Genomic DNA, 10988 nt, shown 5'->3' on the forward strand with positions numbered 1-10988 from the left:
AGGCTAAACTTGCTCAGATCTCCAGAACCAAGTACCTATCAGCTGAAAACTCTTCTTGGGATTCTTTTGTAATTTGCATATTTCATAGTACAGGTCAATATATTAAGATGTTCCCTATAATTTTATTCTTTAAAAAAAGTGATAAAAATATAGTGTATTTGTGTGCAAAAACATTGTCTGATTTACTAAACATACATTTTTTAAAGCAATAAAACATGTCAAAAGTAATTTATGATTATTTCATTCAAATATTTCTATCAACAAAGCTCAAAGAAATACAAAATACTGAGCCTACATTTTTAAATATCTAATTATTATCTAGAAATGTTTTTCAGTATTTTTCTTATAAAATAGTAATGCCTTCTTGCTAGAATCAGAAAATTGAAATACATAGGCAAAATAATTGGAGAAAATATAATAAATCAAAATACAATTCAGAGTAAGGGCATAATATATGAGGTTTTTTCTGAAGGTGAAGGCAAAAACTCTTTGGGAAATTAACTTACAGCTTTTACAATCACTAGAGGCTTGTTTCCATGTGAACTTAAATCAAATAAACCTAATAAAAATGTTGTTCCTTTGTTTACAGCTAAGTATAAACAGTAGACATTTCCTAGGATGCAATTAGAAAGTGAATCAAAAATAAATGAGTATTTCTTTGTGATTTGCACATATTTAAAATAAAGTGGAACCTTCCTACAAACTTGTAAACAATGGGTTCAGAGGGCTTCTGTGTTGACAAGCATATCTATGTGCTCAGAACTGGTATACAACATATCTACTCATTCTATTGACCAAAGTATGTCATGACACTAAGCCAAAAGTCAATGGACAAGGAAGTATATTCATCCCTTAAGTGGCACGATGAATTCCACGGCAATGGTAGGTGATCAACAGTCCTCTTACAGAATGGGTAGTCAATAAATGAGAACAATAATGTAAGTTATCTCAAGAAGATAGATTCTGGAGCCATATTTACCAATTTTCCACTTAATAGCTATATAAACTTGGATAAAATATTTAAGGTCTTTGTGTACTAGATTCCTCATCTGTAAATTATAAAACATTAGACCTGTCACAAAGGATAGAAATGACAGCCAAGAAAATTAATATCTGCCAAAAATTTAGAATAGTACTGGGTCATAGAAAATACTGTTTAAGTATTAAATACATCATATGCCTATTGTAAAATTTTTTCAAATATTAATTCTCTTGGCTGTCATTTCTATGTAGAATACAACCTATAATCAGAACAAAGCCATTGTGTAGAGCGGGTCAAAGATAAGTATAATAGAAATCCGTCTGGCTACAATAATCTAAGATTGTGACACATAAACAGTATTTTACCAAAGCACCAATCTAGTTACAGCAACAAAGACAAAACTACTTTACCCTATTATTTAAGTGATGACTCAGCTGTAGTGCAGCGTATGTACAAACCACCCAACCTTTTGCAAAGTCCTCAGTGAGTCTTTGAAAATGCCCCGGAATCTGTCATGGGAGCTGAAAAACTATTTAAGAGATAGCTCATCCTTGCACTGTAGCTCTCACCACTTTACAGTACCACTTCAAACTGTAACTTTCTCCTTAAATCTTATTGTCTGTTATATTATCTTGCCTCAACTTGACTTTACCTGTATAGTAGATTTGATTTATATTGAAAAAGATTACAAAAATTATAGAGAACCAAAAGTATTTGGTTTATGAACTGTCTTGCAGAAACTCCTTCTTGCTTCTTTTGAAAAATAATAACACAACAGAGAAATACTGTAGCCCAATGTTATAGTTTCCTTGTATTTTGTACTATACTATACTATACTATATAATGCTGGTAAATAGTAATAACCCTCTAATCATTTATGTTTCTTGTATTTTCCCTAAAGAGCTGAACAGATGCTTACTTCATTTATATAACTATGTAATTGTCTAACAATTTTACTTATAAGAATCAGTGAAGTACTAAATAACTCTCAGTTTTAGAGGAACAAAGTCCATACTACCAAAATATTGAAGGATTCTTAGATTAGCTTTTTCATGAACTATAGCATGAAAAGTCAAAGATGCAGGTTCTCGCAGCCCAACAGAAAAAGAAAATACAGTTCCAATGTGCACAAAAACTTGAACTAAATATATGAGCAATCATTTCAACAAAATACTTGGAGTAAAATAAAATAAGTTTGCAGGAGTTTTAGTCATCCTCATTAAGTGCTGATAATGCTTTGTCATATTGTTATTTCTGTGGCCATGACCATCAGCACCAACTCTGTGATTGATGAATCTTTTATTCTGCTTATTTTAGAAAATGTAACAGCATCCACCTCTCTTACACTTTGAGAAGTCAACCATGGGAACATGCAGTGAGATTTTCAATAACTGCAGTTACTTTCCCTTCTCCTTCACACCTATAAGCCACAAGTAGAATTTTCCTGACACCTCCAAGACTATTATTTCAAAGGGCATCAATCACTTTCTCATTAACAAATCTAACAGCTTGATGATCCATTGTGTAGAGAAATGGTGCAGAGAGAGGGAGCACAGAAGGCTTACTGATATGTGGAGACAGATAGGAGAGTTTAAACTACTGAGGACTCCTTTGCGTATCTTCTTTGATGTCTATGATATCAGAAAAGATATGAAAAGCAGCTCCAGAAATCTGTATAGAAATTTCTGTAAAGTTCTGGCTAATCTTTGACTGGATTATAAAGGCTGCTAGAAAGGAAGGAAGGAAGGGAAGGAGAGAGGGATGTGGGGAGGGAAGAAGGAAGGAATGAAGGAAACAAAGAAAGAAAAAACCACAATGATACGTTGAACTTTCAGAAGGAGAGAACAAACCCAAGGATACTAAAGATGGAGGGGAGGGAGGGAGTTTGGGAAGTGATAGGTCGGGTAAAAGGCATAAAGAAATATCACTATTTGTAAGAATGAATATGCTAATAATAAATTTAAAAAAAGAAAAGGTAGGATTCTGTGAGAACAGGCCAAAAACAAAATCTAAAAAAAGAACATTTATCTGGAACTGTGAGTTAAATAACTGCTAGACCCCACAAAGGAATGAAAAATATCTGGGTACAAACCAGCCAGATTGGAGAGACCTCATTCTATAGTCTGGACATTGAGTAAAATCAACACAACATTAAAGTATAGGAAAAGAGATACTCTAGATCTAGAGTAGAGGCAATTCCAAAACAGGCTGAACACAGCTTAAAAACAAGACTTTAAATTAGCCTGTTGATCCTCAAGTAAATTAACTGCCTAAGAGAACCAAACTCATCAGTCTATTAGAGAAGACAGTAAAATAAAGACATTTAATATTATAGCATTCTGAATATTTAAAATTTAATAAAAATTGTCTAGACATGTAGAAAATTGTAACCAATAAAAAATGAAATGAGAATAAATAGGGAATCTCATTATAAAGACACGGTGTTGGGACAATAGAATAGTTTGGTCAGGGCCCTCGCCTCGGATCCAGTTGGGTGTGGTTTAGCACATCCTTTGTAAGCAAATTGTGTGTGTGTGTGTCTGTGTGTGTGTGTATGTGTGTGGAGTTAATGTGCATGTGCACCAATGTATTTTTTTAGTTTTGTTGCTATTCTTGTGTTCTTCAGAGAGAGAGAAAGGGAGAGAGAGGAGTTTTAGTGAAGCAGGTGGGCTGGCATCTGCCTTGGGCGTCCACCCTGCATGGCCATGCTTTCCAACCTATGGCTTCAAGGACCTTTTGGCCGGTTACCTAGCTCATAGACCTGTGTGAAGGGGTCTGGTGACCCACCCTGGAGTGTGTGGGGTCTGGTGACTCAGCCCGGCATGTGGAGGGTTTGTGACCCATCTGGACAATGGGCTCGAGGAGTCTGGGAGCTCCAGACCCAGCCCTAGTGCAACAATTGGCCATGTCAACAGGATTCCAGACATTAGCCATAGCATGGCTGTGGCGCAGCACATGGAAGCCATAAAAAAATCAACCAAGTAGAAGTTCTAGTGTTAAAAAATATACATCATCTAAAGTGAAAAACTTATCAGGTAGACTTGACAGCAGATTATACATTGTAGAATTAAACTTGAAGTGATTTTGAAAGCAGGGTAGTAGAAAATATCCAACAGAAATAGATTAAAAAAAAACTTTTGGAAAATTATTGAGCAGAGTCTGATTGATCTGTGAGATATTATTAAGTGGTCTATTATATGCTATTAGAGTGCCACTAAGAAGAGTGAAGAGAGCAAAATATTAAAAACAATAGCCAAAATTTTTCAGAGAATCATAGTAAACCCCAAGGAACAAAAACACAAAGAAATCCACTTCAAATAAATCATAATCAACATCCTAAAAATCGATGGAGAAATACTGAAAGCAGACAAAGAATTCTAAATAGTGAAAGCAGACAAAGAAGCCAGATCATACATTGCATAAAATTATAAAGAAATTTTTATAACTTCTTATCAGAAACAATGGAAGCCAAAAAAAAATTGGAAACAACATATTTAAAGTCGTGCAGGGGGAGGGGGAGGAAACTAGAATTTTATATTCAGCAAAAAATAGGCTAACAAAATAAAGGCCAAAAAAAGATTTTCAAACAACAGAACCATGAGATAATTCGTCACCAACAGACCTATACTACATAAAATGTTAAAGAAAGTTGTTCAGGCTGAAAGGAAATGTCAAATAGAAACACCAATCTTTGAAATGCACCGGAAATGATAAATGTTAATAAATATAAAAGATATTTTTTCTTATTTTAAAAATGATTTTCAAATAATTTACCTCTTAAAGCAAACTAATAACAATGAGTTTGGCATTTATACCATACGTAAGGGAGGAAAAATTGCATTCTTCTGCCCTAGGTTCTTTGGCTGATCTATGAATTAAATTGGCCTAAGAAAGAATAACAGAAGAAAAATAAGTTTAATTAAGTATGTACACACAGGAATTTCACACACAAAAAAAAATAAAGAAGACTCAAGAAAGGGGCCAGATGATTGAAACATATATTATCCTGAGCTAGGGAAAGGTGTAGCGTGTTGTGGCTTCTAGGGAGATAATGGGGGGAAAAAAGTATGGGAAGAGAAGGGGAGGAAATGTATGGTGAATAAAGATTGCCATGCCATGCAGATAAAAGTTAATGCTTCCTCCATTGATTAGAGTCTAGTGATTTAGTCATCCTTTTCTTCCTGGTGCAGAGAAGGAGACACTCTTACAAATGGAGATTTTCTATAGAGATATAAATTTCTTACAAAAGGGTAACTTTTTCAGAGCTACTGCTGTGTCTGCAGTTTCTCAAAATAACTAGCTGGAGGTAATCAATATGGTGAAGAGACATATTTTGGGGTGTTTTATATTCTGTTCTCTTACAGTCATATTTTAGCAGGTTGTGTCCTGAGCCCCATCACATACAGAGAGAAAAAACATAATGATAGTACTAGCACTAGAAAGAGAAACGGCATTTTGCTGCTGTAAAGATTTTGGGTTGTATGTGAAGTAATACAATACCATTTGAAGGTTGGCTATGATAAGTTAAAGATGCATACTGAAAAGTGTAGAGAAACCAGTAAAAAAGTAAAATAAAGATGTAAACTATTAAGACAATAAAGAACATAAAATGAAAAACTGGAAAGTCCAACAGTTTTTCAACTTCAGGGACCACCACACTTACCAGCTTAACAATAGGTAAATAAAACAGGTTTACGAAAGGCAGACATTGGGCTTCACAAAGTTTTAAGAAACGTTTTCCGGGCAGAAAACATGCAGGTGAAGGAGTTTAGGAAATGCCTCTTCAAAATATACTACTTTAGTATGCTGATGACTTCAAACTGAGGCACTTGGGAAACAGCAAATGCAGGGAGCGAATTTCTCTAAACTTCCTTATCAGACTAAAGACAAATCCTCCAAAGGGAACACAACTGTTATGAATCCCCCCCACAGGAATCTCATCAAGCAGGGAAGATTATTTCACAGCAGAGAAGACAGGAGGTCAACACCATGCCCAGACAGACTTCCTCACAGACTTTGTCCTTCTTCTGAGGGTCCATTCATCTTTCCCCCAAATCATTTGCTCTCTCCCCCCCAAGTTGCCTACATCTCCTCTCCTCTCTCCTTTATGAAGATGGTACATAAGCTTCTAGATCTCACTGAGCCATCGGATGTTCACTTTTCTTTGCCATGATGCCCCCATAAACGTAATAAATTTGTATCGCTTTTCTCTTGTGAATCTGCCTACTTTCAGTTTATTTCGTAGATTCAATTATCAAACCCTCAGAGGCTAGAGGGAAAGTTTTCCCTCCCCTACAGAATGGAAAAAGAAAGGAATCTATGGTCCTATCATTAACAGCCCAAGAGCACTAAATAGGATGCTTGAATCTAGGCAGCCTGAATAAAGCCTTAGGGTTGTATTGCTGGGGTCCAGTGAGGAAAGTTTTAGCCTAATGTAGGCAGTCAGAATTTAGAGTGACAACCTGACAGCTGCACATGAAATGAGCAATGAAATGAAGACCAGCAAATTCTGGGAGAGGCCAAGAACAGGATGTTGGAGATACTACTGAGAAACAGAAACCTAGAAAGGACTGAGAATCAGGGAAGCTACCGTATCTGGAAACTACACTGTCTCTCAAACCAAAAATTTAACTAAATAACAAGATTATACTGAGTTAGAAATTTTGAAAAATAGATAACTTTGTCTTCCTCATAACGTCATGCTGAAATAACTAACACAATGCCCTTCACATTCAAAGAGTTACAAAATATGGCCTCAATGGGATTTTTTTTTTTTTTTTTTTTTTTTGGTAATTGGCATGATTGGTGAGATATGTTGTATCTTCCAAGGTCATGTTCCAAACTGTGGCTGTTAACTTAAGATTCACCAAATTTGTTAATATAAGTATGTGAGAATGAATCACTTTTTTAAAATGATTTTGAAGTCCGCAGTAAACTACTGAAGGAACTGGTGTTGGAGATGGACTTCTTCCTTGGAAGAAGACTTTGAAAAGCTAACTTTGAAAAGAAAAAATATTTGGAGACTGAACACCAGCTGTACATACATTATACCAGAATGTGGAATTTATAATACTTCATTTACTCCAGAAAAATGGGCTCTTGGCAAGAAAGTGCATCTCATAATCCCTGAAAAGGAGTGTGACCTGAGACATAACTCAAGCACCATAAAAAAAATTCATTGACCACTGGACAGTGATGAGAATGCTATGATAAGTCTATAATAATAATGCTTGTATTTTCAAGTCCAGCATCTTTTGTGAAAGTTAAAGGAATAACCTAGCTTTGATCAAATTAGATTTTTTAAAACATCTGTTCTATTTCTTAAGAGAAATGGTGGGTACACAGGTATTCATTTTGTTTTATTCTTGTTAATCTTCTAATTTTATGTATAAATGCTATATCCTACCTTATAATGTTTTAAAATAAAACACTTAAAAAAAAAGAAATATGTCAGACATAAAGGTTATTTAGCAGATAAAACTGGTAAACTTTGTAAAAACTTAAGTATTTCTGATAAAGGCTAGTAAGAGATTTCTTATAAAAGTATTCTCAAAAGTTCAAGCTGCTGGCAGGTGTACAAAGGGAATGAATTCAAGTTTTACCTCATTCAGTGTAGAGCAGGCTCAGTATCCAGGTGTGTGGGTTGGTTAGAGAGGGACCATCATTGCGACGCAGGGAGGCAAGACGTGCGATAAACAACAGAATTCCAAGGTCAAGGGTGTTTCCCAGGTCTCATTCCCATTAGCAAGGATTTGCAGTGCCTCTCCACATTGTACCCACCCAAATGCCTCACTTAAGACTCTTCTTTTTTTTTTTTTTTTTTTTTTTTAATTTTATTTTGTCGATATACATTGTAGCTGATTAATGCTACCCATCACCAAAACCTCCCTCCCTTCTCCCTCCCCCCCCTCCCCCCCAACAATGTCCTTTCTGTTTGCTTGTTGTATCAACTTCAAATAATTGTGGTTGTTATATCTTCTTCCCCCCCCGTTTGTGTGTGTGTGTGTGTGTGTGTGTATGTGTGTGTGTGAATTTATATATTAATTTTTAGCTCCCACCAATAAGTGAGAACATGTGGTATTTCTCTTTCTGTGCCTGACTTGTTTCACTTAATATAATTCTCTCAAGGTCCATCCATGTTGTTGCAAATGGCAGTATTTCATTCGTTTTTATAGCTGAGTAGTATTCCATTGTGTAGATGTACCACATTTTCCGTATCCACTCATCTGATGATGGGCATTTGGGCTGGTTCCAACTCTTGGCTATTGTAAAGAGTGCTGCGATGAACATTGGGGAACAGGTATACCTTCGACTTGATGATTTCCATTCCTCTGGGTATATTCCCAACAGTGGGATGGCTGGGTCGTATGGTAGATCTATTTGCAATTGTTTAAGGAACCTCCATACCATTTTCCATAGAGGCTGCACCATTTTGCAGTCCCACCAACAATGTATGAGAGTTCCTTTTTCTCCGCAGCCTCGCCAGCATTTATCGTTCATAGTCTTTTGGATTTTAGCCATCCTAACTGGGGTTAGATGGTATCTCAATGTGGTTTTGATTTGCATTTCCCGGATGCTGAGTGATGTTGAGCATTTTTTCATATGTCTGTTGGCCATTTGGATATCTTCCTTAGAGAAATGCCTACTTAGCTCTTTTGCCCATTTTTTAATTGGGTTGCTTGTTTTCTTCTTGTAAAGTTGTTTGAGTTCCTTATATATTCTGGATATTAATCCTTTGTCAGATGTATATTTTGCAAATATTTTCTCCCACTCTGTTGGTTGTCTTTTAACTCTTTTAATTGTTTCTTTTGCTGTGCAGAAGCTTTTTAGTTTGATATAATCCCATTTGTTTATTTTTCCTTTGGTTGCCCGTGCTTTTGGGGTCGTATTCATGAAGTCTGTGCCCAGTCCTATTTCCTGAAGTGTTTCCCCTATGTTTTCTTTAAGAAGTTTTATTGTTTCAGGGTGTATATTTAAATCCTTAATCCATTTTGAGTTGATTTTAGTATACGGTGAGAGGTATGGATCTAGTTTCATTCTCCTGCATATCGATATCCAGTTATCCCAGCACCACTTGCTGAAGAGGCAGTCCCTTCCCCAGTGAATAGGCTTGGTGCCTTTGTCAAAGATCAGATGGCAGTAAGTGTGTGGGTTGATTTCTGGATTCTCTATTCTATTCCATTGGTCAGTGTGTCTGTTTTTATGCCAGTACCATACTGTTTTGGTTATTATAGCTTTGTAGTATAGCTTAAAGACTCTTCTAATTCTAAATAGTCTTCCCTTTCCTCTTCTTCCCCATATAGAATTAATTACTCCATCCTGTCATCTCATTTTACTTTATATTTTTTCTCTGAATTCAGAACATTTCAAGTATATGAGGATATTTCAAAAGTTCATGGAAAGATTTATACTATCTTTTATATTTCCACAGAATTTTTGAAGTACCCTTGTGCTATACTGTGTGTGTGTGTGTGTGTGTGTGTGTGTGTGTGTGTGTGTGTGTGTGTAAAAATTCTCACTGGATAGATTTTGAGTACCTAATTAAAGAATAGAAAAAAGGAAGAGCTAGTCTCTACATCCCCAGTGCCTGAGTACACAGGTCGATCAGTGCTTAAACGTACAGAATGAAATTATCGGTGTCATCTCCCCATTATCCTTCTCATTTTTCTTTTTATTTCCTCCTTTTTGCTTTCGTCCTTGTCTTCTTTTACTGCAAAGTTTTTTGCTTTATCGATCCAAATCCATCTTCCAGGATGGCATCTATCACAATTCTAATTCACTGTAGTCACCCCTGTTCTTATGTGAGCGGTCCTCAAAAAGTTCATGCAAAGATTCATATTATCTTTTAATTCAATTTTTCCATGAACTTTTCATAAAGTACCCTCATATTGTGTGACACACTCACCCAGAAAAAAACGTATAAAGATGGACAGGATCTACTCTACTAATTAGGAGCATTATCTGATTTGCTTTATTCCAATTCTCATTTTGTTGGCCTTAAAATACTACTTTTGCTTATTTTCTTGTTTGTAGTAGAAATATAAACGCAATAATTATTTTCTTTTTTAAATGCTCAGTTTCAACATTGTGTTTATTGTTCTCCATCTATAGTTATAGCTCCATATGATTCCAGTGAAGATGTGAAAGAACACTTAATGAACATTATTAAAACATTCTGAAGAACTCAGCTGTTGAGAGCAGAAGGAGCAATCTAAACAAATAGTCTTTTCAGAATAAATCCTAAAACAGTACAAAGCAGAAAATCATGATCATTTCATCTCAAGAATATTCTAGTAATACGTAGTGGAAAAATCAGCCTTTCAGTCCCTACTACATTCTCTCCTGATCAGCTCTTGACTAACCCCTAAAGCACACTGGAGAATTCAGCCCTCTGAATTCCAATCCCTAAACTCAGGTTTCAGCAGGTAAATAGAAAAAGCAATCTGTTTTAAAGCCTAAAAAACAATCATAATCTTTATGTGATTTTCTCAACTTTAGTGCAATTTCATCTATAATATGCTGGAAATTTCACTGAAAAAAAGTATGTTTTATGAGGTAGAAAATTTTATTTTTTATTTTCCCCAGGTGCTCTTTCTATTACTAACCTCTGATTTTATTAAACCCCACTGTGATATTTTTCCTGCAGTAGAGCCTATGAAAAGTACAATTCTTCAGAAATTTCATTAAAACCAGCCCATGAACGGCTTCCTGACTTATTCCTGCATGAACAGTGTTACTCTCCTCTTCCGTCCTCGGCACACTCATCCTCCACTATGTCTGAGGAGAGAAATCAGAGCTGCAATTTGCTAGGGAGTAAGCAGAACACTTTTCTTTTTCAAGAGCCTAAAATCCTAAGTATTATTTACATACTTGTGATTATACTAGGTGTATTATTCTGTTTTTGTTGCTTATAACAAAATACCTGCAACTGGGCCATTTATAAAGAAAAACAAAATTTATTGCTTATAGTTTCTGAGACTGGGAAGTCCAAAGTCCATCTGGTGGT

This window comes from Cynocephalus volans, chromosome 1 (assembly GCF_027409185.1).
Source record: "Cynocephalus volans isolate mCynVol1 chromosome 1, mCynVol1.pri, whole genome shotgun sequence".
NCBI lineage: Eukaryota > Metazoa > Chordata > Mammalia > Dermoptera > Cynocephalidae > Cynocephalus > Cynocephalus volans.